The sequence below is a fragment of the Pseudophryne corroboree genome, unplaced genomic scaffold, assembly GCF_028390025.1.
Source record: "Pseudophryne corroboree isolate aPseCor3 unplaced genomic scaffold, aPseCor3.hap2 scaffold_403, whole genome shotgun sequence".
Taxonomy (NCBI): Eukaryota; Metazoa; Chordata; class Amphibia; order Anura; family Myobatrachidae; genus Pseudophryne; species Pseudophryne corroboree.
This window is the reverse complement of record NW_026970043.1, coordinates 474,619-500,283: the sequence shown is the minus strand read 5'-3', so window position 1 is coordinate 500,283 and position 25,665 is coordinate 474,619. Positions and strand designations below refer to the sequence as shown.

General features: G+C 47.4%; 22 non-coding genes and 2 pseudogenes across 22 annotated transcripts; 5 read left to right on the top strand and 19 right to left on the bottom strand.

Moving 5' to 3' along the window:
- Positions 1–5,411: 5,411 nt before the first annotated feature.
- On the bottom strand, positions 5,412–5,575 carry LOC135024280 (U1 spliceosomal RNA). The gene has a single exon (XR_010221124.1). It is a non-coding gene; the product is annotated as a U1 spliceosomal RNA (small nuclear RNA).
- A 671-nt stretch (positions 5,576–6,246) lies between these two features.
- Positions 6,247–6,409, bottom strand: LOC135024187 (U1 spliceosomal RNA). Its single transcript, XR_010221036.1, has one exon. It is a non-coding gene; the product is annotated as a U1 spliceosomal RNA (small nuclear RNA).
- A 152-nt stretch (positions 6,410–6,561) lies between these two features.
- Positions 6,562–6,725, bottom strand: LOC135024015 (U1 spliceosomal RNA). Its single transcript, XR_010220891.1, has one exon. It is a non-coding gene; the product is annotated as a U1 spliceosomal RNA (small nuclear RNA).
- Positions 6,726–7,396: 671 nt separating this feature from the next.
- Positions 7,397–7,559, bottom strand: LOC135024172 (U1 spliceosomal RNA). Its single transcript, XR_010221025.1, has one exon. It is a non-coding gene; the product is annotated as a U1 spliceosomal RNA (small nuclear RNA).
- A 152-nt stretch (positions 7,560–7,711) lies between these two features.
- On the bottom strand, positions 7,712–7,875 carry LOC135024283 (U1 spliceosomal RNA). The gene has a single exon (XR_010221127.1). It is a non-coding gene; the product is annotated as a U1 spliceosomal RNA (small nuclear RNA).
- Positions 7,876–8,546: 671 nt separating this feature from the next.
- On the bottom strand, positions 8,547–8,709 carry LOC135024115 (U1 spliceosomal RNA). The gene has a single exon (XR_010220982.1). It is a non-coding gene; the product is annotated as a U1 spliceosomal RNA (small nuclear RNA).
- A 152-nt stretch (positions 8,710–8,861) lies between these two features.
- On the bottom strand, positions 8,862–9,025 carry LOC135024018 (U1 spliceosomal RNA). The gene has a single exon (XR_010220894.1). It is a non-coding gene; the product is annotated as a U1 spliceosomal RNA (small nuclear RNA).
- A 674-nt stretch (positions 9,026–9,699) lies between these two features.
- Positions 9,700–9,862, bottom strand: LOC135024078 (U1 spliceosomal RNA). The gene has a single exon (XR_010220949.1). It is a non-coding gene; the product is annotated as a U1 spliceosomal RNA (small nuclear RNA).
- A 149-nt stretch (positions 9,863–10,011) lies between these two features.
- Positions 10,012–10,176, bottom strand: LOC135024129 (U1 spliceosomal RNA). Its single transcript, XR_010220990.1, has one exon. It is a non-coding gene; the product is annotated as a U1 spliceosomal RNA (small nuclear RNA).
- Positions 10,177–10,846: 670 nt separating this feature from the next.
- On the bottom strand, positions 10,847–11,009 carry LOC135024047 (U1 spliceosomal RNA). Its single transcript, XR_010220923.1, has one exon. It is a non-coding gene; the product is annotated as a U1 spliceosomal RNA (small nuclear RNA).
- A 152-nt stretch (positions 11,010–11,161) lies between these two features.
- On the bottom strand, positions 11,162–11,325 carry LOC135024002 (U1 spliceosomal RNA). Its single transcript, XR_010220878.1, has one exon. It is a non-coding gene; the product is annotated as a U1 spliceosomal RNA (small nuclear RNA).
- Positions 11,326–12,263: 938 nt separating this feature from the next.
- On the top strand, positions 12,264–12,427 carry LOC135024143 (U1 spliceosomal RNA). Its single transcript, XR_010221004.1, has one exon. It is a non-coding gene; the product is annotated as a U1 spliceosomal RNA (small nuclear RNA).
- Positions 12,428–12,579: 152 nt separating this feature from the next.
- Positions 12,580–12,742, top strand: LOC135024046 (U1 spliceosomal RNA). The gene has a single exon (XR_010220922.1). It is a non-coding gene; the product is annotated as a U1 spliceosomal RNA (small nuclear RNA).
- Positions 12,743–13,539: 797 nt separating this feature from the next.
- Positions 13,540–13,694, top strand: LOC135024151 (U1 spliceosomal RNA; annotated as a pseudogene).
- Positions 13,695–13,846: 152 nt separating this feature from the next.
- Positions 13,847–14,009, top strand: LOC135024192 (U1 spliceosomal RNA). Its single transcript, XR_010221040.1, has one exon. It is a non-coding gene; the product is annotated as a U1 spliceosomal RNA (small nuclear RNA).
- Positions 14,010–14,683: 674 nt separating this feature from the next.
- Positions 14,684–14,862, top strand: LOC135024162 (U1 spliceosomal RNA; annotated as a pseudogene).
- Positions 14,863–21,664: 6,802 nt separating this feature from the next.
- LOC135024140 (U1 spliceosomal RNA) lies at positions 21,665–21,827 on the bottom strand. The gene has a single exon (XR_010221001.1). It is a non-coding gene; the product is annotated as a U1 spliceosomal RNA (small nuclear RNA).
- Positions 21,828–21,979: 152 nt separating this feature from the next.
- On the bottom strand, positions 21,980–22,143 carry LOC135024024 (U1 spliceosomal RNA). Its single transcript, XR_010220900.1, has one exon. It is a non-coding gene; the product is annotated as a U1 spliceosomal RNA (small nuclear RNA).
- A 674-nt stretch (positions 22,144–22,817) lies between these two features.
- LOC135024059 (U1 spliceosomal RNA) lies at positions 22,818–22,980 on the bottom strand. Its single transcript, XR_010220931.1, has one exon. It is a non-coding gene; the product is annotated as a U1 spliceosomal RNA (small nuclear RNA).
- Positions 22,981–23,132: 152 nt separating this feature from the next.
- Positions 23,133–23,296, bottom strand: LOC135024008 (U1 spliceosomal RNA). Its single transcript, XR_010220884.1, has one exon. It is a non-coding gene; the product is annotated as a U1 spliceosomal RNA (small nuclear RNA).
- A 674-nt stretch (positions 23,297–23,970) lies between these two features.
- Positions 23,971–24,133, bottom strand: LOC135024076 (U1 spliceosomal RNA). Its single transcript, XR_010220948.1, has one exon. It is a non-coding gene; the product is annotated as a U1 spliceosomal RNA (small nuclear RNA).
- A 152-nt stretch (positions 24,134–24,285) lies between these two features.
- On the bottom strand, positions 24,286–24,449 carry LOC135024007 (U1 spliceosomal RNA). The gene has a single exon (XR_010220883.1). It is a non-coding gene; the product is annotated as a U1 spliceosomal RNA (small nuclear RNA).
- A 674-nt stretch (positions 24,450–25,123) lies between these two features.
- Positions 25,124–25,286, bottom strand: LOC135024075 (U1 spliceosomal RNA). Its single transcript, XR_010220947.1, has one exon. It is a non-coding gene; the product is annotated as a U1 spliceosomal RNA (small nuclear RNA).
- A 149-nt stretch (positions 25,287–25,435) lies between these two features.
- On the bottom strand, positions 25,436–25,600 carry LOC135024082 (U1 spliceosomal RNA). Its single transcript, XR_010220954.1, has one exon. It is a non-coding gene; the product is annotated as a U1 spliceosomal RNA (small nuclear RNA).
- Positions 25,601–25,665: the final 65 nt, after the last annotated feature.

Here is a 25,665-nt window from a genome sequence, read left to right as displayed (position 1 = left end):
GTAAATAGAGAGTAATGAATCTCTGACACATGGAATATATTATTTCTTAGATGAATTGGATAAACCATTATGACAGACACTTTGCTTCTTAATAAGAATTGAGGTGGCTATACCTCTAAGGAAAGCATTATTGCCTACGCCTAGATCAGATTAAATAAGATCTGGCTGAATATATGAAGGAAGGTTGCTATTTATATGAGAATTGGAATTGCTATATTCCTTAAGGCAACCCCACCGATTGATATATGTTGTCAATTAAGTATATCTGAACGGCTATATCTGGACCAGATTTAATAAGATCTGGCTGATTATATGAAGGAGGGCTGCTATTTATATTGGAATTGCCATATTCCTTAAGGCAACCGCACCTGTTGGTATATCTCGCCAATTAACTATATCTAAACAGCTAAATTAAAGCTATTCATCATTTTTTTAGTTTGGATATTAATAAATATGATCTTTCCATGATCCATAGAGATTTCCCTATCAAGTGATTCCTTATCCGATATAGAAAGCTATCCCCCTGTGGTATTGAATTTAGGAATATAGTCTTAGGGGACACAGAGAAATAAGTGATCCCCATCTACCTAAGCACCCCACAAATTGGAGGTTAGCTTACCGGTTATACTCAATCACCCCCACAAATTCGCCAATGGGGATGGCTTCCCGGGAGGTAACCCCTATTGAGTGAAGGGAGTATATAGGATACGACCCAGTGGTACCTGACGACATAGATACTAACAGCTATTTAATAACATTACGCTAGAAAGTGATTATTAGCAACATATATATCTATATAAACAACCCCGCCAGGGTTGTGCCTTCAAAAATAATCACACACGGACACGCTTTTTAAACCTTTTTTTCACATCTCTTTATTCTTCTTATGCACATGTATGTTAGTTCTGTGATTTTAACATTTATGTTTCACTGCAGTTTGGGATAATAATATTAATATTTATCCAATTTTAATACATACTTAATAAAGGTTATATTTTATGATTCATTCATTCTGTCCAGTGCGTCAACAGTGCAGATTTCTTCTTGTTTTTTCTCCCAAATTCTATAACAATGACAGTAAATGTTGTTTATTTTCAAACAGAACTTTCTTGACCATGCTACTTGCTTGAAAGATCTGGGAGCACATGGAAAACAGTACAAACCATGCAGTATCACAAGAGCCTTTATTTGATCTTTCATGAAGATAGAGCAGAATTGAGGACACGTCAACAATTTCTGCCGAAGGTGGTTCATCTTTCCACATGGTGCCTTTGGCCACTGACACCTTCGTTGAGTCAAAGTCTCTGGCTGTGGTCAGAACTTTGAAAATTTATGTCACCAGAACGGTTCAGATTAGGAAAACAGAGGCTCTGTTTGTCCTGTATGCTCCCAACAGGATTGGGTGTCCTGCTTCCATGTAGACCATTATGCGCTGGATCTGTGGTAAGATTCAGCATGCTCATTCCATGGCAGGATTGCCATTACTGAATTAGGTGAAGACCCATTCTACTAGAAAGGTGGGTTCATCCTGGGCAGCTGGTCGGGGAGTCTCGGCATTGCAACTTTGCCGAGCAGCTATTTAGTAAACACTTTTGCTAAGTTTTACAAGTTTGATACCTTGGCTGATGATAACCTCAAGTTGGGTCATTCGGTGCTGCAGAGTCGTACGCACTCTCCCACCCGTTCAAGAGCTTTGGTATAACCCCATGGTTCTTAATGTGACCCCAGCATCCTCTAGGTCGTATGAGAAAATAGGATTTTAATACCTACTGGTAAATCCTTTTCTCTTAGTCCGTAGAGGATGCTGGGCACCCGTCCCAGTCCATACTGTGTCTGCAGTTATTACTTGTGGTTATACACATGTTATGTTATGGTTCTGGTCAGCTTTTTGCTGCAATTGTTCATGCCGTTGGCTTGTGTTCTGTTGAATGCCACGTTCTGCGGCATGCTTAAGGTGTGAGCTGGTAAGATGCTCACCTTAGTTTAACAATAAATCCTTTCCTCGAAATGTCCGTCTCCCTGGGCACAGTTCCTATAACTGGAGTCTGGAGGAGGGGCATAGAGGGAGGAGCCAGTTCACACCCTTTGAAAGTCTTAAAGTGCCCATGTCTCTTGCGGATCCCGTCTATACCCCATGGTTCTTAATGTGACCCCAGCATCCTCTACGGACTAAGAGAAAAGGATGCCCTTGCGCACTATCCTGACTTCTCCTCCCGTCTGCTTACTTTGTGCCTTCCAACGCACAATGCGAACTACAGGTGGTGCTGCAGTGCCCACACCCTTTTACTTGCCTTACAGAACAGCTCTGGAGCTGTTACAGTGCCCAGCTGCTGCAAGAAATCAGCTTGAATGCTTCAGGGGATGGGGCATGGCCAACATGAGCCCCACACCAAAGGAGGGTGGGGGTGTTTAATGCGAACTAGGGGTCATCCAAGCACCGCAAAAGGCCGCCATGCCCTGCATGCCCCTTTTCTCTTTTCATATGCAGATGAGGGTTCCAGCCAACTTTGGCCCACATCTTGGATGACATCACCGTATGCAAATCCGTCTTCTGCAGACCTTCCCCCAGGAATGCTTGTACTAGTTGTTGCATATGGTTTGATATTTGATGGTGCTTCAATATTAGGCAGCCTTCCACCCTCCCATGTTCATCTGAACAGATGTGGTCTCCCTGCAGTTGGTGTCCCCAGACGAGAGTTCCCTTGTGCGTCCTCAGTTGAATCTCCTTAACTTGACGGGGGAGGGGCTGCCCGAGCAGCCACCCTCCCCAGCCCTATCCCAACTCATACTTATTTTGCATATGAGATCTCTTGATCATGAAGATTGTTCTCACAGGGTGAGGTTCATCCATTATATTTTAAAATAGGAAGGTACAAATTACATATTTGAATTGCATCTATGTGCTGGATTCAAATGTCCCCCCCCCCCTTCCTTTCTCAATTGTGCCCGTCAGCAGCTATTCTAAGGTTGCTGCCAATGGGTGTGACACATTAATTTCTTCTGTGGGGTACACTGGACTCCACAAGGATTCACATTGGGGTGTAGAGTAGGATCTTGATCTGAGGCACCAACCGGCTCAAAGCTTTTGACTGTTCCCAAGATGCTCAGCGCATCCTCCTCTATAACCCCGCTTCCATGAACAGGGAGCTCAGTTTGTAGTTGGTGCCTTCAGTAGCAGGCCACTTAACAGGGGCCTGCCTCAGGCAGCCTATTCTTAGCTATTAATTTTGACAAGAAAAGAAGAACTTGTTTTATGAGAATCTACAAGGGCTGCAGCAGGCTAGGTCTAATAGACATCTTTACTGCAGCTTCATCACTCCCAGCGGCGCTGTATACTCCCGTGCCCTGGTTGCTGGGTCACTGCAGCGGAGGCTCCAGTTTCTTCCTAAGGTCAGTCACACACACACCGCCCTTCCGGATCACGAGGCCGCTGATGAAGGGGAGCGTGGCCGTAGGGGGTGGACCGTGTGCGCACTGGCGTGGACACTGATTACTGGGCAGCCGCTCCACTAGCCACCAGGTACAGTTAAGGAGCACAGGTCTGGGAGTTTTACTCCTATATTAACCCAATTTTGTACTGCCCGCAGCGCATTGTGATAGGTAATAGGGCCTGATTCAGGTTGGAATGCAATCACAATAAGCGATCCAACTGCAAAATTTGCTAACAGCATACGCATGTGCCTGCATTTTCTGCGGCACCCCGCAGAGAATGCGATCGCCTCTGCCTGTCAATCGGGGCGGGGGGGGGGGGGAGGGGGGTCAGCAACACTCCATTTCCAAGTCAGGGATGGAGCGGTGCGGGGGCAAGGCTTCAAAATGGGGTCTGCAACGGAGGAGACACAGGGGGCGTGGTCACAGCGGCTGTATGACATCACATTCAGCCGCTGTGATCACAAAAATGGTGGCGGCTTCCTGCGCGCACATACAGTCTGCACCAGCAGGAGGCTACACCATTTTTTATGATCACGCTGAACTGCAGTGCGACTGCAATTACAGCATGGTCAAGAATGGAGGCGTCATGCTGGGTGGCCATGCCCTGTCACTGTGCAGGAGCCAGCACCGCACACACACTAGTCCCCGGGTGCAGCCCCCAACCCCCGGGACACCCGGAGCAACAAAATGTAGATTCAGGCCACCAGGCCACGCCCCTACCTATGAAACCATGCCTCCTTTTTACCATTGCACTGCTTATCTGCGCGCCCTGCATTACAATCTCCCTCGCCACCTCTCTGGGTGTCACCAGTGATAGTGACACCTCTGCCATGCTTGTAGCAGCTGGTCCTAAGATCTACGCCTCAAGCCCTGAGTGTTTGCCCTTGTGACTTGTTGATCATCATAGCGAAGCAGATGCTTACAGAAAACTGCAGGGGCTTAGATTGAAAATAAAAAAATTGATGGGTATAAGGTAGAGAGGAGCGGGTTCGGTTCTCCGAGAACCGAATTCCCGACGAACTCCACGTGGTTTACACTGGTCCGAGGCAGGCTCGGTTGTTCCCGCCTGACTCGGAAAACCTGAACAAGGGAAAATGTCATCATCCCGCTGTCGGATTCTCGCGAGATTCGGATTCCATATAAAGAGCTGCGCGTTGCCGCCATTTTTACTCGTGCATTGAAGAGAGAGCGGAGAGGACGTGGCTATGTTCTCTCAGTGGAAATCTCAGTGCTCAGTATCAGTGGTTACTTATTGCTGCTCAGTAATACTAGTAGTGTGTCTCTCCTGCTCAGTGTCAGTTCTCAGTAGTATCCTCATCAGTGCTCAGTATCACTGCTCATTGTCTTGTGCTGCATTGTGGTGCTCAGCATACTACAGTACATTACTAATAGTCCAGTGCTGCATCTTGCTGCTCAGTGTCAGTTCTAGTATCCTCATCAGTGCTCACTATCACTGCTCATTACATTGTGGTGTTCTGTATACTACAGTAACATAGTAATATAGTAACATATAGTAACATAGTTTTTGAGGTTGAATAGAGGCAAATTGCCCATCGTGTTCAACCTGTTTTAAGTTGTGATGATTCTACATACTTGCTGAATAATGTTTTATGACTAGTTAGCTACTATAACTCATGTTACCCCCGGATTAACCATGTTGATATTTTAAGTATTATAACCTTGGATAGCTTTTTCATTCAGAAATGTATCCATTCCTTTTTTAAATCCAATTACAGAGTCCGCCATTACCACCTTCCCTGGCAGGGAATTCCACATCCTGATTGCCCTAACAGTGAAGATCATAGTATCTCACCTGGCAGGTAAGTAGGAGTTGGGCTAGAGCTGTGGAGGATTGCTGCTCGGGCACCCCCTGTCAAGTGAAGGAGATCCAACTGAGGCAGCACAAGGGAACTCTCGAAAGAAGAACAAGGCTAGAGGAAGATCTGAGACAAAAAAATCTGACTTTTACCAGAGCTGACCAGAGGAAAGCACAAACGCAGTCCCCCACTACCACAAATAATGCAGTCGAGTTTCCCACATTTGGGGAAATCACAGGGGTCAGCATACCCAGAGTGCAATGAATGAACCTCACCCTGGGAGAACAATCTTCATGACCATGGTATCTCCTATGCAAAATAAGTATGATTTGGGATAGGGCTGGGGAGGGCCGCTGCTCAGGCACATCTCTGTCAAGTAAAGGAGATTCAACTGAGGCAACACAAGGGAACTCTCATCTGGGGACAACAACTGCAGGGAGAACACATATTTTCAGATGAACATGGGAGGGCAGAAGGCTGCCTAATACTGAAGCACCCCCAAACAACAAATCAAATGCAACTACTAGTGCAAGCATTCCTGGGGGAAGGCCTGCAGCAGATGGATTTGCATATGGTGATGTCATCCAAGCAGTGGGTCAAAGTTGGCTTCAACCCTCGTCTGCATATGAAAATAAAAAAGGGGTGTGCAGGGCATGGCGGCCTTTTGCGGCGCTTGGATGACCCCTAGTTCGCATTAAACACCTCCACCTTCCTTCGGTGTGGGGCTCATGTTGGCTATGCCCCAGCCCCTGAAGCATTCAAGCTGATATCTTGCAGCAGCTGGGCACTGTAACAGCTCCAGAGCTGCTCTGTAAAGCAAGTAAAAGGGTGTGGGCCCTGCAGCACTACCTGTAGTTTGCATTGTGCGTTGGAAGGCACAAAGTAAGCAGACGGGAGAAGTCAGGATAGTGCACAAGGGCATAGAAGGGAGCGGCTCAAGAAAAGAGAAGTGGAAACAGACAGCAAACTAGGCTGGAGAGAGACCTGAGACAAAGAGATCTGAATTATACGAGAGCCGACCAGAGGAAACACAAATTATGTAATCAAGTGTCCCACATTTGGGGAAATCGTAGGAGCAGCACACCCAGAGTGCATTGGGTGAGCCTTGCCCTGGGAGAAGCACCTTCCTGATCATAGTATCTCACCTGGCAGGTAAGTAGGAGTTGGGCTAGAGCTGGGGAGGGTCGCTGTTCGGGCACCCCCCTGTCAAGTGAACGAGATCCAACTGAGGCAGCACAAGGAAACTCTCGAAAAAAGAACAAGGCTAGAGGAAGATCTGAGACAAAGAAATCTGACTTTTACCAGAGCTGACCAGAGGAAAGCACAAACACAGTCCCCCACTACCACAAATAATGCAGTCGAGTTTCCCACATTTGGGGAAATCACAGGGGTCAGCATACCCAGAATGCAATGAATGAACTTCACCCTGGGAGAACAATCTTCATGACAATTGTATCTCCTATGCAAAATAAGTATGATTTGGGATAGGGCTGGGGAGGGCCGCTGCTCAGGCACATCTCTGTCAAGTAAAGGAGATTCAACTGAGGCAGCACAAGGGAACTCTCATCTGGGGACAACAACTGCAGGGAGAACACATATTTTCAGATGAACATGGGAGAGCAGAAGGCTGCCTAATACTGAAGCACCCCCAAACAACAAACCAAATGCAACAACTAGTACAAGCATTCCTGGGAAAAGGTCTGCAGAAGACGGATTTGCATACGGTGATGTCATCCAAGCAGTGGGCCAAAGTTGGCTGGAACCCTCATCTGCATATGAAAAGAGAAAAGGGGTATGCAGGGCATGGCGGCCTTTTGCGGCGCTTGGATGACCCTTAGTTAGCATTAAACACCTCCACCCTCCGTCGGTGTGGGGCTCATGTTGGCTATGCCCCAGCCCCTGAAGCATTCAAGCTGATTTCTTGCAGCAGCTGGGCACTGTAACAGCTCCAGAGCTGCTCTGTAAGGCAAGTAAAAGGGTGTTGGCCCTACAGCACTACCTGTAGTTTGCATTGTGCGTTGGAAGGCACAAAGTAAGCAGACAGGTGAAGTCAGGAGAGTGCACAAGGGCATAGAAGGCAGCGGCTCAAGAAAAGAGAAGTGGAAACAGACAGCAAACTAGGCTGGAGAGAGACCTGAGACAAAGAGATCTGAATTATACGAGAGCCGACCAGGGGAAACACAAATTATGCAGTCAAGTTTCCCACATTTGGGGAAATCACAGGAGCAGCACACCCAGAGTGCAATGGGTGAGTCTTGCCCTGGGAGAAGCACCTTCATGATCATAGTATCTCACCTGGCAGGTATGTAGGAGTTGGGCTAGAGCTGGGGAGGGTCGCTGCTCGGGTACCCCCCTGTCAAGTGAAGGAGATCAAACTGAGGCAGCACAATGGAACTCTCGAAAGAAGAACAAGGCTAGAGGAAGATCTGAGACAAAGAAATCTGACTTTTACCAGAGCTGACCAGAGGAAAACACAAACACAGTCCCCCACTACCACAAATAATGCAGTTGAGTTTCCCACATTTGGGGAAATCACAGGGGTCAGCATACCCAGAATGCAATGAATGAACCTCACCCTGGGAGAACAATCTTTATGACCATGGTATCTCCTATGCAAAATAAGTATGATTTGGGATAGGGCTGGGGAGGGCCGCTGCTCAGGCACATCTCTGTCAAGTAAAGGAGATTCAACTGAGGCAGCACAAGGGAACTCTCATCTGGGGACAACAACTGCAGGGAGAACACATATTTTCAGATGAACATGGGAGGGCAGAAGGCTGCCTAATACTGAAGCACCCCCAAACAACAAACCAAATGCAACAACTAGTGCAAGCATTCCTGGGGGAAGGCCTGCAGCAGATAGATTTGCATATGGTGATGTCATCCAAGCAGTGGGTCAAAGTTGGCTTCAACCCTCGTCTGCATATGAAAAGAGAAAAGGGGCGTGCAGGGCATGGTGGCCTTTTGCGGCACTTGGCTGACCCCTAGTTTGCATTAAACACCTCCACCCTCCTTCGGTGTGGGGCTCATGTTGGCTATGCCCCAGCCCCTGAAGCATTCAAGCTGATTTCTTGCAGCAGCTGGGCACTGTAACAGCTCCAGAGCTGCTCTGTAAGGCAAGTAAAAGGGTGTGGGCCCTGCAGCACTACCTGTAGTTCGCATTGTGCGTTGGAAGGCACAAAGTAAGCAGAAAGGAGAAGTCAGGATAGTGCGCAAGGGCATAGAAGGGAGCGGCTCAAGAAAAGAGAAGTGGAAACAGACAGCAAACTAGGCTGGAGAGAGACCTGAGACAAAGATATCTGAATTATACGAGACCTGACCAGGGGAAACACAAATTATGCAGTCAAGTTTCCCACATTTGGGGAAATCGCAGGAGCAGCACACCCAGAGTGCAATGGGTGAGCCTTGCCCTTGGAGAAGCACCTTCATGATCATAGTATCTCACCTGGCAGGTAAGTAGGAGTTGGGCTAGAGCTGGGGAGGGTCGCTGCTCGGGCACCCCCCTGTCAAGTGAAGGAGATCCAACTGAGGCAGCACAAAGGAACTCTCGAAAGAAGAACAAGGCTAGAGGAAGATCTGAGACAAAGAAATCTGACTTTTACCAGAGCTGACCAGAGGAAAGCACAAACACAGTCCACCACTACCACAAATAATGCAGTCGAGTTTCCCACATTTGGGGAAATCACAGGGTTCAGCATACCCAGAGTGCAATGAATGAACCGCACCCTGGGAGAACAATCTTCATAACAATGGTATCTCCTATGCAAAATAAGTATGATTTGGGATATGGCTGCGGAGGGCCGCTGCTCAGGCACATCTCTGTCAAGTAAAGGAGATTCAACTGAGGCAGCACAAGGGAACTCTCATCTGGGGACAACAACTGCAGGGAGAACACATATTTTCAGATGAACATGGGAGGGCAGAAGGCTGCCTAATACTGAAGCACCCCCAAACAACAAACCAAATGCAACAACTAGTGCAAGCATTCCTGGGGGAAGGCCTGCAGCAGATAGATTTGCATATGGTGATGTCATCCAAGCAGTGGGTCAAAGTTGGCTTCAACCCTCGTCTGCATATGAAAAGAGAAAAGGGGCGTGCAGGGCATGGTGGCCTTTTGCAGCACTTGGCTGACCCCTAGTTTGCATTAAACACCTCCACCCTCCTTCGGTGTGGGGCTCATGTTGGCTATGCCCCAGCCCCTGAAGCATTCAAGCTGATTTCTTGCAGCAGCTGGGCACTGTAACAGCTCCAGAGCTGCTCTGTAAGGCAAGTAAAAGGGTGTGGGCCCTGCAGCACTACCTGTAGTTCGCATTGTGCGTTGGAAGGCACAAAGTAAGCAGAAAGGAGGAGAAGTCAGGATAGTGCGCAAGGGCATAGAAGGGAGCGGCTCAAGAAAAGAGAAGTGGAAACAGACAGCAAACTATGCAGGAGAGAGACCTGAGACAAAGAGATCTGAATTATACGAGACCTGACCAGGGGAAACACAAATTATGCAGTCAAGTTTCCCACATTTGGGGAAATCGCAGGGGCAGCACACCCAGAGTGCAATGGGTGAGCCTTGCCCTGGGAGAAGCACCTTCATGATCATAGTATCTCACCTGGCAGGTAAGTAGGAGTTGGGCTAGAGCTGGGGAGGGTCGCTGCTCGGGCACCCCCCTGTCAAGTGAAGGAGATCCAACTGAGGCAGCACAAGGAAACTCTCGAAAGAAGAACAAGGCTAGAGGAAGATCTGAAACAAAGAAATCTGACTTTTACCAGAGATCAGAGGAAAACACAAACACAGTCCCCCACTGCCAACAAATAAAGCAGTCACGTTTCCCACATTTGGGGAAATCACAGGGGTCAGCATACCCAGAATGCAATGAATGAACCTCACCCTGGGAGAGTAATCTTCATGACCATGGTATCTCCTATGCAAAATAAGTATGATTTGGGATAGGGCTGGGGAGGGCCGCTGCTCATGCACATCTCTGTCAAGTAAAGGAGATTCAACTGAGGCAGCACAAGGGAACTCTCATCTGGGGACAACAACTGCAGGGAGAACACATATTTTCAGATGAACATGGGAGGGCAGAAGGCTGCCTAATACTGAAGCACCCCCAAACAACAAACCAAATGCAACAACTAGTGCAAGCATTCCTGGGGGAAGTTCTGCAGAAGACGGATTTGCATACGGTGATGTCATCCAAGCAGTGGGTCAAAGTTGGCTTCAACCCTCATCTGCATATGAAAAGAGAAAAGGGGCGTGCAGGGCATGGCGGCCTTTTGCGGTGCTTGGATGACCCCTAGTTTGCATTAAACACCCCACCCTCCTTTGGTGTGGGGCTCATGTTGGCCATGCCCCATCCCCTGAAGCATTCAAGCTGATTTATTGCAGCAGCTGGGCACTGTAACAGCTCCAGAGCAGCTCTGAACGGCAAGTAAAAGGGTGTGGGCCCTGCAGCACTACCTGTAGTTTGCATTGTGCATTGGAAGGCACAAAGTAAGCAGACGGGAGAAGTCAGGATAGTGCGCAAGGGCATAGAAGGGAGCGGCTCAAGAAAAGAGAAGTTGAAACAGACAGCAAACTAGGCTGGAGAGAGACCTGAGACAAAGAGATCTGAATTATACGAGAGCCGACCAGGGGAAACACAAATTATGCAGTCAAGTTTCCCACATTTGGGGAAATCGCAGGAGCAGCACACCCAGAGTGCAATGGGTGAGCCTTGCCCTGGGAGAAGCACCTACATGATCATAGTATCTCACCTGCCAGGTAAGTAGAAGTTGGGCTAGAGCTGGGGAGGGTCGCTGCTCGGGTACCCCCCTGTCAAGTGAAGGAGATCCAACTGAGGCAGCACAAGGGAACTCTCGAAAGAAGAACAAGGCTAAAGGAAGATCTGAGACAAAGAAATCTGACTTTTACCAGAGCTGACCAGAGGAAAGCACAAACACAGTCCCCCACTACCACAAATAAAGCAGTCGAGTTTCCCACATTTGGGGAAATCACAGGGGTCAGCATACCCAGAATGCAATGAATGAACCTCACCGTGGGAGAACAATCTTCATGACCATGGTATCTCCTATGCAAAATAAGTATGATTTGGGATAGGGCTGGGGAGGGCCGCTGCTCAGGCACATCTCTGTCAAGTAAAGGAGATTCAACTGAGGCAGCACAAGGGAACTCTCATCTGGGGACAACAACTGCAGGGAGAACACATATTTTCAGATGAACATGGGAGGGCAGAAGGCTGCCTAATACTGAAGCACCCCCAAACAACAAACCAAATGCATCAACTAGTGCAAGCATTCCTGGGGGAAGGCCTGCAGCAGATGGATTTGCATACGGTGATGTCATCCAAGCAGTGGGTCAAAGTTGGCTTCAACCCTCGTCTGCATATGAAAAGAGAAAAGGGGCGTGCAGGGCATGGCGGCCTTTTGCGGCGCTTGGATGACCCCTAGTTCGCATTAAACACCTCCACCCTCCTTCGGTGTGGGGCTCATGTTGGCTATGCCCCAGCCCCTGAAGCATTCAAGCTGATTTCTTGCAGCAGCTGGGCACTGTAACAGCTCCAGAGCTGCTCTGTACGGCAGAAATCAGCTTGAATGCTTCAGGGGCTGGGGCATAGCCAACATGAGCCCCACACCGAAGGAGGGTGGAGGTGTTTAATGCGAACTAGGGGTCATCCAAGCGCCGCAAAAGGCCGCTATGCCCTGCACGCCCCTTTTCTCTTTTCATATGCAGACGAGGGTTGAAGCCAACTTTGACCCACTGCTTGGATGACATCACCGTATGCAAATCCATCTGCTGCAGGCCTTCCCCCAGGAATGCTTGCACTAGTTGTTGCATTTGGTTTGTTGTTTGGGGGTGCTTCATTATTAGGCAGCCTTCTGCCCTCCCATGTTCATCTGAAAATATGTGTTCTCCCTGCAGTTGTTGTCCCCAGATGAGAGTTCCCTTGTGCTGCCTCAGTTGAATCTCCTTTACTTGACAGAGATGTGCCTGAGCAGCGGCCCTCCCCAGCCCTATCCCAAATCATACTTATTTTGCATAGGAGATACCATGGTCATGAAGATTGTTCTCCCAGGGTGAGGTTCATTCATTGCATTCTGGGTATGCTGACCCCTGTGATTTCCCCAAATGTGGGAAACTCGACTGCATTATTTGTGGTAGTGGGGGACTGTGTTTGTGCTTTCCTCTGGTCAGCTCTGGTAAAAGTCAGATTTATTTGTCTCAGATCTTCCTCTAGCCTTGTTCTTCTTTCGAGAGTTCCCTTGTGCTGCCTCAGTTGAATCTCCTTCACTTGACAGGGGGGTACCCGAGCAGCGACCCTCCCCAGCTCTAGCCCAACTTCTACTTACCTGGCAGGTGAGATACTATGATCATGTAGGTGCTTCTCCCAGGGCAAGGCTCACCCATTGCACTCTGGGTGTGCTGCTCCTGCGATTTCCCCAAATGTGGGAAACTTGACTGCATAATTTGTGTTTCCCCTGGTCGGCTCTCGTATAATTCAGATCTCTTTGTCTCAGGTCTCTCTCCAGCCTAGTTTGCTGTCTGTTTCAACTTCTCTTTTCTTGAGCCGCTCCCTTCTATGCCCTTGCGCACTATCCTGACTTCTCCCGTCTGCTTACTTTGTGCCTTCCAATGCACAATGCAAACTACAGGTAGTGCTGCAGGGCCCACACCCTTTTACTTGCCGTTCAGAGCAGCTCTGGAGCTGTTACAGTGCCCAGCTGCTGCAAGAAATCACCTTGAATGCTTCAGGGGCTGGGGCATAGCCAACATGAGCCCCACACCGAAGGAGGGTGGAGGTGTTTAATGCGAACTAGGGGTCATCCAAGCGCCGCAAAAGGCCGCCATGCCCTGCACGCCCCTTTTCTCTTTTCATATGCAGACGAGGGTTGAAGCCAACTTTGACCCACTGCTTGGATGACATCACTATATGCAAATCCATCTGCTGCAGGCCTTCCCCCAGGAATGCTTGTACTAGTTGTTGCATTTGGTTTGTTGTTTGGGGGTGCTTCAGTATTAGGCAGCCTTCTGCCCTCCCATGTTTATCTGAAAATATGTGTTCTCCCTGCAGTTGTTGTCCCCAGATGAGAGTTCCCTTGTGCTGCCTTAGTTGAATCTCCTTTACTTGACAGAGATGTGCCTGAGCAGCGGCCCTCCCCAACCCTATCCCAAATCATACTTATTTTGCATAGGCGTATCGCCTATGCAAAATAAGTATGATTTGGGATAGGGTTGGGGAGGGCCGCTGCTCAGGCACATCTCTGTCAAGTAAAGGAGATTCAACTGAGGCAGCACAAGGGAACTCTCATCTGGGGACATGGTCATGAAGATTGTTCTCCCAGGGTGAGGTTCATTCATTGCATTCTGGGTATGCTGACCCCTGTGATTTCCCCAAATGTGGGAAACTCGACTGCATTATTTGTGGTAGTGGGGGACTGTGTTTGTGCTTTCCTCTGGACAGCTCTGGTAAAAGTCAGATTTCTTTGTCTCAGATCTTCCTCTAGCCTTGTTCTTCTTTCGAGAGTTCCCTTGTGCTGCCTCAGTTGGATCTCTTTAACTTGACAGGGGGGTGCCCGAGCAGCGACCCTCCCCAGCTCTAGCCCAACTCCTACTTACTTGCCAGGTGAGATACTATGATCATGAAGGATCTTCTCCCAGGGCAAGGCTCACCCATTGCACTCTGGGTGTGGTGCCCCTGCGATTTCCCCAAATGTGGGAAGCTTGACTGCATAATTTGTGTTTCCCCTGGTCGGCTCTCGTATAATTCAGATCTCTTTGTCTCAGGTCTCTCTCCAGCCTAGTTTGCTGTCTGTTTCCACTTCTTTTTTCATGAGCCCCTCCCTTTTATACCCTTGTGCACTATCCTGACTTCTCCTCCTGTCTGCTTACTTTGTGCCTTCCAATGCACAATGCAAACTACAGGTAGTGCTGTAGGGCCCACACCCTTTTACTTGCCGTACAGAGCAGCTCTGGAGCTGTTACAGTGCCCAGCTACTGCAAGAAATCAGCTTGAATGCTTCAGGGGCTGGGGCACAGCCAACATGAGCCCCACACCGAAGGAGGGTGGAGGTGTTTAATGTGAACTAGGGGTCATCCAAGCACCGCAAAAGGCCGCCATGCCCTGCACGCCCCTTTTCTCTTTTCATATGCAGACGAGGGTTGAAGCCAACTTTGACCCACTGCTTGGATGACATCACCGTATGCAAATCCATCTGCTGCAGGCCTTCCCCCAGGAATGCTTGCACTAGTTGTTGCATTTGGTTTGTTGTTTGGGGGTGCTTCAGTATTAGGCAGCCTTCTGCCCTCCCATGTTCATCTGAAAATATGTGTTCTCCCTGCAGTTGTTGTCCCCAGATGAGAGTTCCCTTGTGCTGCCTCAGTTGAATCTCCTTTACTTGACAGAGATGTGCCTGAGCAGCGGCCCTCCCCAGCCCTATCCCAAATCATACTTATTTTGCATGGTCATGAAGATTGACTTATTTTGCATGGTCATGAAGATTGTTCTCCCAGGGTGAGGTTCATTCATTGCATTCTGGGTATGCTGACCCCTGTGATTTCCCCAAATGTGGGAAACTCGACTGCATTATTTGTGGTAGTGGGGGACTGTGTTTGTGCTTTCCTCTGGTCAGCTCTGGTAAAAGTCAGATTTATTTGTCTCAGATCTTCCTCTAGCCTTGTTCTTCTTTCGAGAGTTTCCTTGTGCTGCCTCAGTTGGATCTCTTTCACTTGACAGGGGGGTGCCCGAGCAGCGACCCTCCCCAGCTCTAGCCCAACTCCTACTTACCTGCCAGGTGAGATACTATGATCATGAAGGTGCTTCTCCCAGGGCAAGGCTCACCCATTGCACTCTGATTTCCCCAAATGTGGGAAGCTTGACTGCATAATTTGTGTTTCCCCTGGTCGGCTCTCGTATAATTCAGATCTCTTTGTCTCAGGTCTCTCTCCAGCCTAGTTTGCTGTCTGTTTCCACTTCTTTTTTCATGAGCCCCTCCCTTTTATACCCTTGTGCACTATCCTGACTTCTCCTCCTGTCTGCTTACTTTGTGCCTTCCAATGCACAATGCAAACTACAGGTAGTGCTGCAGGGCCCACACCCTTTTACTTGCCGTACAGAGCAGCTCTGGAGCTGTTACAGTGCCCAGCTGCTGCAAGAAATCAGCTTGAATGCTTCAGGGGCTGGGGCATAGCCAACATGAGCCCCACACCGAAGGAGGGTGGAGGTGTTTAATGCGAACTAGATGTTTCTTCCATCAACCAATGAAGAAACACATTGGTACTTTCCCATGATGAGTGAGTGCTTCAGGATCTCTTGCACTTACATGTGCAGCAGAGGACTGTAATGGAAGCATGCTGGGTCCATAACCCAGAGGTAGGCAGATTGAAACTATCCTCTGCTATATGCATTTTTTTTCTGTTAATTAAAGTAATCCAAAACTGGTATTGATATTTTTGCTCTTTTATTTTTACTTAAAGTACAATAACTTTTACCATTTTAATTTGTTTTAATAGTATATTGACAGTATTGTTTTCTTTCAAAAATCCACTTAATTTTCTTTACCCTATTATTAAAATGGTAATTGACAAAAACAAACTACATTGTCACCAGAAGAGCAATACAAAATGTACAAGTGATATATTAAAATCATCTTTCCAGCTTGAATTTCAATGATGCATTGGGGCAACGATTTTGTGAGAAACATCTTCACCCTTAAATAAAGATTTTCTTAATTCCTTACCTGTGTGCTAATTAGATATCACCTTGTTTTCACATTAAACAGACTTCCACATGAGAAAGCAGCAAGGATGCAGTGGCGTTAATGTTTCCTGGTGTCAACCTGTATTATTTCAGTAGATATTGAAATGAGGATGCATCTTGCTGCCTTTCCAATGAAGCAAGTTTAATTTAGTAATAGGTGAAAAACCATTCCTACAAAGATGTTAATCAGATATTTGGCTTTGTGGACACTTTTCAGAGTACAAATTTGTTAGCATAAAAGTAAAGCCAGAAAATGAAGAGCTGTTTAATCACTCAATTGGATTTTTTTGCCAGCATATTTCTTTTTCTCTGCAAACCACTGCTAAATTGTGCTTCCTAGCTGTTTTTATAAAATCACTGAATCAAATCTAACTCTGATTACATCAGAGAAGGCCAGGTACCCAACACCATAACAGGGGTTTTTGAAATTTTGACTTGTCTACTTAAAGATCACCAAAATCTGATAACAAGGTCAATTACGTCCCTGGGTGGGATTGAACCACCAACCTTTTGGTTAATAGCCGTACACACTAACTGATTGCGCCACAGCGACACTTTGCAAAAGTACATACTGACAAAGGCTGATAAGCATTCATCTAGAACGTTTCCAAGAAAAACTTTAAATAGTCAATAATCTGGAGAGTTTTTGTAAGATGTTTCTTCCATCAACCAATGAAGAAACACATTGGTACTTTCCCATGATGAGTGAGTGCTTCAGGATCTCTTGCAATTACATGTGCAGCAGAGTACTGTAATGGAAGCATGCTGGGTCCATAGCCCAGAGGTAGGCAGATTGAAACTATCCTCTGCTATATGCATTTTTTTTTGTTAATTAAAGTAATCCAAAACTGGGATTGATATTTTTGCTCTTTTATTTTTACTTAAAGTACAATAACTTTTACCATTTTAATTTGTTTTAATAGTATATTGACAGTATTGTTTTCTTTCAAAAATCCACTTAATTTTCTTTACCCGATTATTAAAATGGTAATTGACAAAAATAAACTGATGAGGATACTACTGCAGTCTTTGTTTCGTCTGTACCCGCTGAAAGAGCAGCAAAAGGTGGAGATCTTGATGGAACAGTTGAAAGGGCTTGCACTTAGAGAGGTTACTTCCTGGCCTACTGAAGAGAAGAAGACTGTGGACCAGATCCTCAACAGGCTTGCTACCACATTTGACACAAGGACAGTGTCAGAACTTAAAATGCACTTCTTTGCTCGAAAGCAACAACCAGGAGAGTCACTACGGGGCTATGCCCTCAGCTTGCAGGAAGCACTCAGAGATGTTCAGCAAGCAGACCCTGAGCAAGTGCATGACAAAGAGAAAATGTTATTGGACCAGTTCACTGAAGGTGCAAGGGGCGAATTTGTAAAACTCAGCTGCGACTATTGAGATTGCAGAAGCCTGGAAGCACATTCCTGGATTTTAAAGAGGCTGCGATTAAAGTTCTAGGCTCCAGTCTTACTTCAGGGGCTGTTCCACAAGAGTCTATTCCAGAGATGCCACGGTATCAAGAGAATTCTGATGCCCAGGAGTCAAGTTTTAAAGGAGCTACTTACCCACCTACAGTAAAAGGAGTGACAGTGCCATGTTCAAAGACATGCATATTTGACTCTTCTAGTGAGTTACGAAGTCTGCTGGCTGAACTGACACGTGGTGTGACAGAGATGCGCAGAGACCTGCAGATTCTGAAGAGACAGCAGGCACTGCTCCATGAAGAAATGGAATGGTGCCAGGAGAGGAGACCACTGAACAGTTCCCAATGGGACCTACATAGAAACAGGGAGACACTTTTTTCCAACCACTTTGCCTCCCAAAGGCGACCCATTTTTCAAAGCTGTGAAGGAAGCGGACAAATTAAGAGAGAATTTGAGCAGCCAGATCATTTAAACTCCAAATTCATGTGGTTAACCCGTTATGTTAGCCAAAGCCCGGTGGTTCAAGTTTGCATCAATGGAGTCTCAATGCCCGCTCTCTTAGACACTGGATCACTAGTGACCACAATACAAGCAACACAGTTTGAGCAGCATTGGACTGAGGAACAGATGTTTCCGTCAACTTCCACATTGATAAACCCGATTGCAAGCAATGGGCACTGCATCCCTTGCAAAGGATACTCGGAAGCTGAAATTCAAATCGGACGAACAGTGCTACCACAGCAAGGCTTCATCATCACCACTGCCCAAGATGATGGATTGCCTCCAGTGATAGTGGGCATGAATGTGTTGCGGAACTGCTGTGAGGAGCTCGTAGCAGCACTCCAAGGAGAGTTTCAAACTGACAAGCTCCAGGAGAAACAAGGCCTTCAACCTGGGATAGCCAAACAAAAGGGAAGAATGATAACAGAATTATCTGTAAGAGAGGAACATGAAAAAAATAAGGCTAGCCAAATAATGATAGAAATGCCCATCTCCAGTGTCCAGATTATCCGAAAGAATGCTTCAATGTTAGGCATGAATAATATAGCATCCAGTTCTAGAAACTGTGAGCAACCTATTCAAGGAACCAGTTTTGACCACCTGCAAGATAAAAGTCAGATGATAAGACACCTCAAAGCCTTACTGAAGATTGGGAAATACCTGACCAAGCGACAAAGGCAAGAATCCTCGCCAGAACTCCTGAAGTTGTTGAGACAGCGAGAAAGGCTGTTTGAAGAGAAAGGACAGTTGGTTCGATGTAGTGTGGATCCTAATACTCATTATAGGATCAGTCAACTTGTAATTCCAAGACAAAGTGCTTGTTATGTGCTTGAAGAATATCACGACAAGTCAGGTCACCCTGGGTGCAAAAGGATGGAAACAAGCATCTGGAAAAAGTTCTTTTGGGTTGAAATGAGGGAAGACATCAAGAGATGGTGCCGAAACTGTCCAACCTGTTCTGTAAGAAGAACCTTGCTGCCTCTTTCTCTCCAGAATCCATTGTCCCAAACCAGCTGTGATACTGAATCCCAAGATGGAATGGAAGAGGCTCATAAAATGTATTTACAGCAGACTAAGGTGGTTTGTCACCGACAAGGAGGCAAGAAGACTAGGGCTTGCAAAACAGAAAACCACCATAGTCAGCTGCAGTTTTGTACAGCATGTCCCAAAGACAGTTTAGAAAGAGTTCAATACTCATCCATGGCAGGGGGGTTGAGGTTTCCTAGACAAACTTTTCAAGACCATATACTGTCCAGATTTCAACCGATTGCTCCAGGAGCATGTGTTAATGTACTATAGCACAAAAGGAATTATACCTATCAGATACTGATGTTAAAAATGTTGATAAATGTTAATGTTTCAGACATAATCTGTGTTCACTAATGAATGTGACTGGATATAGTGAGAAGTTTATATAGGGATAAAACCAAAATGCGTGAGGACACGCATGTTTTGGGGGGGGGGCACGTGTGATATCCCATAACAACAAGGACATTTTTGACAACAGTGTAGTTGCCTGTGCCATTTTAAATAAAGTTTATTTAAAAGAAAATTGAACAGCAGTTTGAGAAGTCAGTTGGAGCCATGGTGAGGAAAGAGCTGGCGACGCCATTACGCAGAGATGAGCAGCTGAGAGAGGGGAGACAAATAAGCTGAAAATTGCATGAGAGAGTAAGCAGTAGTGCAAAATACAGCAGTGGAAGTGCAGCAATTAACAAGTAAGAACGCCATGACACTCTCAGCCAAGAGAGTGCACAGCAAGTGTCAGAGACAGGAGAGTATAAAGCCTTTATACCAATGCTGACTGGCCTACATCTGAGGGGAAACTGCCTCAGAAACATCTATTGACTGGGTGAGATAAATCCATATTTATACTGAAACCTACTCCACTGCAAAGGACATTATCCTATATTTACTATACCTATGCAGCGATTTACATGGGAAGCAGCTCCAGTTTGTTTTAAACAATCATCTTTACTACACAGAGCTACAATATTTTGTTCACAGCTAAAGGAGACAATAGCTGCATATAACTATGTAACAACATAACCGGGCCCCAACGTGCACATAGAGACTCCCTGCAGTGACACCAATGTTATCTGGGACTAAAATATTGTCTGCATAAGTTGATTTCTATTACTAAGCAACATAGTATTAATCTCAGATTTAGTTATATTACCATTTGTGTAATGACTTAAAGTGTATATGGTGTCTGTGTTTAAGTTGCTTGAATCAAATCTTTCCCTTCCCTACTGTAATCAGTTCCTTTTCTGAGTTATGTGGTAAACCATTTATTCTTTCATACAAAGCCCTGCCTGCCTTTCTTTGTGTCTGGGGAAACCTTGCCTCTCTGCCAGGAATAGAGAAGAGCTGCTGCTGAAGGAGGAATAGTCCATCAAGGTATCCCTGACCTGTTCCACATAGTTTACACACTTGTTATACCGGGGTGTTACATTGTGTGTGACTGACCTTAGGAAGAAACCGGAGCCTCCGCTGCAGTGACCCAGCAACCAGGGCACGGGAGTATACAGTGCCGCTGGGAGTGATGAAGCTGCAGTAAAGATGTCTATTAGACCTAGCCTGCTGCAGCCCTTGTAGATTCTCATAAAAAAAGTTCTTCTTTTCTTGTCAAAATTAATAGCTAAGAATAGGCTGCTTGAGGCAGGCCCCTGTTAAGTGGCCTGCTACTGAAGGCAACAACTACAAACTGAGCTCCCTGTTCATGGAAGCGGGGTTATAGAGGAGAATGCGCTGAGCATCTTGGGAACAGTCAAAAGCTTTGAGCCGGTTGGTGCCTCAGATCAAGATCCTACTCTACACCCCAATGTGAATCCTTGTGGAGTCCAGTGTACCCCACAGAAGAAATTAATGTGTCACACCCATTGGCAGCAACCTTAGAATAGCTGCTGACGGGCACAATTGAGAAAGGAAGGGGGGGGGGACATTTGAATCCAGCACATAGATGCAATTCAAATATGTAATTTGAACCTTCCTATTTTAAAATATAATGGATGAACCTCACCCTGTGAGAACAATCTTCATGATATAGAGATCTCATATGCAAAATAAGTATGAGTTGGGATAGGGCTGGGGAGGGTGGCTGCTCGGGCAGCCCCTCCCCCGTCAAGTTAAGGAGATTCAACTGAGGAAGCACAAGGGAACTCTCGTCTGGGGACAACAACTGCAGGGAGACCACATCTTTTCAGATGAACATGGGAGGGCGGAAGGCTGCCTAATACTGAAGCACCATCAAATATCAAACCATATGCAATAACTAGTACAAGCATTCCTGGGGGAAGGTCTGCAGGAGACGAATTTGCATACGGTGATGTCATCCAAGCAGTGGGCCAAAGTTGGCTGGAACCCTCATCTGCATATGAAAAGAGAAAAGGGTTATGCAGGGCATGGCGGCCTTTTGCGGCGCTTGGATGACCCCTAGTTCGCATTAAACACCTCCACCCTCCTTCGGTGTGGGGCTCATGTTGACTATGCCCCAGCCCCTGAAGCATTCAAGCTGATTTCTTGCAGCAGCTGGGCACTGTAACAGCTCCAGAGCTGCTCTGTAAGGCAAATAAAAGGGTGTGGGCCCTGCAGCACTACCTGTAGTTCGCATTGTGCGTTGGAAGGCACAAAGTAATCAGACGGGAGAAGTCAGGATAGTGCGCAAGGGCATAGAAGGGAGCGGCTCAAGAAAAGAGAAGTGGAAACAGACAGCAAACTAGGCTGGAGAGAGACCTGAGACAAAGAGATCTGAATTATACGAGAGCCGACCAGGGGAAACACAAATTATGCAGTCAAGTTTCCCACATTTGGGGAAATCGCAGGGGCAGCACAGCCAGAGTGCAATGGGTGAGCCTTGCCCTGGGAGAAGCACCTTCAAGATCATAGTATCTCACCTGGCAGGTAAGTAGGAGTTGGGCTAGAGCTGGGGAGGGTCGCTGCTCGGGCACCCCCCTGTCAAGTGAAGGAGATCCAACTGAGGCAGCACAATGGAACTCTCGAAAGAAGAACAAGGCTAGAGGAAGATCTGAGACAAAGAAATCTGACTTTTACCAGAGCTGACCAGCGGAAAACACAAACACAGTCCCCCACTACCACAAATAATGCAGGCGAGTTTCCCACATTTGGGGAAATCACAGGGGTCAGCATACCCAGAATGCAATGAATGAACCTCACCCTGGGTGAACAATCTTCATGACCATGGTGTCTCCTATGCAAAATAAGTATGATTTGGGATAGGGCTGGGGAGGGCCGCTGCTCAGGCACATCTCTGTCAAGTAAAGTTAATTCAACTGAGGCAGCACAAGGGAACTCTCATCTGGGGACAACAACTGCAGGGAGAACACATATTTTCAGATGAACATGGGAGGGCAGAAGGCTGCCTAATACTGAAGCACCCCCAAACAACAAACCAAATGCAACAACTAGTGCAAGCATTCCTGGGGGAAGGCCTGCAGCAGATGGATTTGCATATGGTGATGTTATCCAAGCAGTGGGTCAAAGTTGGCTTCAACCCTCATCTGCATATGAAAAGAGAAAAGGGGCGTGCAGGGCATGGCGGCCTTTTGCGGCGCTTGGATGACCCCTAGATCGCATTAAACACCCCCACCCTCCTTTGGTGTGGGGCTCATGTTGGCCATGCCCCATCCCATGAAGCATTCAAGCTGATTTCTTGCAGCAGCTGGGCACTGTAACAGCTCCAGAGCTGCTCTGTAAGGCAAGTAAAAGGGTGTGGGCCCTGCAGCACTACCTGTAGTTTGCATTGTGCATTGGAAGGCACAAAGTAAGCAGACGGGAGGAGAAGTCAGGATAGTGCACAAGGGTATAGAAGGGAGGGGCTCAAGAAAAGAGAAGTGGAAACAGACAGCAAACTAGGCTGGAGAGAGACCTGAGACAAAGAGATCTGAATTATACGAGAGCCGACCAGGGGAAACACAAATTATGCAGTCAAGTTTCCCACATTTGGGGAAATTGCAGGGGCAGCACACCCAGAGTGCAATGGGTGAGCCTTGCCCTGGGAGAAGCACCTTCATGATCATAGTATCTCACCTGGCAGGTAAGTAGGAGTTGGGCTAGAGCTGGGGAGGGTCGCTGCTCGGACACCCCCCTGTCAAGTGAAGGAGATCCAACTGAGGCAGCACAAAGGAACTCTCGAAAGAAGAACAAGGCTAGAGGAAGATCTGAGACAAAGAAATCTGACTTTTACCAGAGCTGACCAGAGGAAAGCACAAACACAGTCCACCACTACCACAAATAATGCAGTCGAGTTTCCCACATTTGGGGAAATCACAGGGGTCAGCATACCCAGAGTGCAATGAATGAACCGCACCCTGGGAGAACAATCTTCATAACAATGGTATCTCCTATGCAAAATAAGTATGATTTGGGATATGGCTGGGGAGGGCCGCTGCTCAGGCACATCTCTGTCAAGTAAAGGAGATTCAACTGAGGCAGCACAAGGGAACTCTCATCTGGGGACAACAACTGCAGGGAGAACACATATTTTCAGATGAACATGGGAGGGCAGAAGGCTGCCTAATACTGAAGCACCCCCAAACAACAAACCAAATGCAACAACTAGTGCAAGCATTTCTGGGGGAAGGCCTGCAGCAGATAGATTTGCATATGGTGATGTCATCCAAGCAGTGGGTCAAAGTTGGCTTCAACCCTCGTCTGCATATGAAAAGAGAAAAGGGGCGTGCAGGGCATGGTGGCCTTTTGCGGCACTTGGCTGACCCCTAGTTTGCATTAAACACCTCCACCCTCCTTCGGTGTGGGGCTCATGTTGGCTATGCCCCAGCCCCTGAAGCATTCAAGCTGATTTCTTGCAGCAGCTGGGCACTGTAACAGCTCCAGAGCTGCTCTGTAAGGCAAGTAAAAGGTTGTGGGCCCTGCAGCACTACCTGTAGTTCGCATTGTGCGTTGGAAGGCACAAAGTAAGCAGAAAGGAGGAGAAGTCAGGATAGTGCGCAAGGGCATAGAAGGGAGCTGCTGAAGAAAAGAGAAGTGGAAACAGACAGCAAACTAGGCTGGAGAGAGACCTGAGACAAAGAGATCTGAATTATACGAGACCTGACCAGGGGAAACACAAATTATGCAGTCAAGTTTCCCACATTTGGGGAAATCGCAGGGGCAGCACACCCAGAGTGCAATGGGTGAGCCTTGCCCTGGGAGAAGCACCTTCATGATCATAGTATCTCACCTGGCAGGTAAGTAGGAGTTGGGCTAGAGCTGGGGAGGGTCGCTGCTCGGGCACCCCCCTGTCAAGTGAAGGAGATCCAACTGAGGCAGCACAAAGGAACTCTCGAAAGAAGAACAAGGCTAGAGGAAGATCTGAGACAAAGAAATCTGACTTTTACCAGAGCTGACCAGAGGAAAGCACAAACACAGTCCACCACTACCACAAATAATGCAGTCGAGTTTCCCACATTTGGGGAAATCACAGGGGTCAGCATACCCAGAGTGCAATGAATGAACCGCACCCTGGGAGAACAATCTTCATAACAATGGTATCTCCTATGCAAAATAAGTATGATTTGGGATATGGCTGGGGAGGGCCGCTGCTCAGGCACATCTCTGTCAAGTAAAGGAGATTCAACTGAGGCAGCACAAGGGAACTCTCATCTGGGGACAACAACTGCAGGGAGAACACATATTTTCAGATGAACATGGGAGGGCAGAAGGCTGCCTAATACTGAAGCACCCCCAAACAACAAACCAAATGCAACAACTAGTGCAAGCATTCCTGGGGGAAGGCCTGCAGCAGATAGATTTGCATATGGTGATGTCATCCAAGCAGTGGGTCAAAGTTGGCTTCAACCCTCGTCTGCATATGAAAAGAGAAAAGGGGCGTGCAGGGCATGGTGGCCTTTTGCGGCACTTGGCTGACCCCTAGTTTGCATTAAACACCTCCACCCTCCTTCGGTGTAGGGCTCATGTTGGCTATGCCCCAGCCCCTGAAGCATTCAAGCTGATTTCTTGCAGCAGCTGGGCACTGTAACAGCTCCAGAGCTGCTCTGTAAGTCAAGTAAAAGGGTGTGGGCCCTGCAGCACTACCTGTAGTTCGCATTGTGCGTTGGAAGGCACAAAGTAAGCAGAAAGGAGGAGAAGTCAGGATAGTGCGCAAGGGCATAGAAGGGAGCGGCTCAAGAAAAGAGAAGTGGAAACAGACAGCAAACTAGGCTGGAGAGAGACCTGAGACAAAGAGATCTGAATTATACGAGACCTGACCAGGGGAAACACAAATTATGCAGTCAAGTTTCCCACATTTGGGGAAATCGCAGGGGCAGCACACCCAGAGTGCAATGGGTGAGCCTTGCCCTGGGAGAAGCACCTTCATGATCATAGTATCTCACCTGGCAGGTAAGTAGGAGTTGGGCTAGAGCTGGGGAGGGTCGCTGCTCGGGCACCCCCCTGTCAAGTGAAGGAGATCCAACTGAGGCAGCACAAGGAAACTCTCGAAAGAAGAACAAGGCTAGAGGAAGATCTGAAACAAAGAAATCTGACTTTTACCAGAGAGCAGAGGAAAACACAAACACAGTCCCCCACTACCAACAAATAAAGCAGTCGCGTTTCCCACATTTGGGGAAATCACAGGGGTCAGCATACCCAGAATGCAATGAATGAACCTCACCCTGGGAGAGTAATCTTCATGACCATGGTATCTCCTATGCAAAATAAGTATGATTTGGGATAGGGCTGGGGAGGGCCGCTGCTCATGCACATCTCTGTCAAGTAAAGGAGATTCAA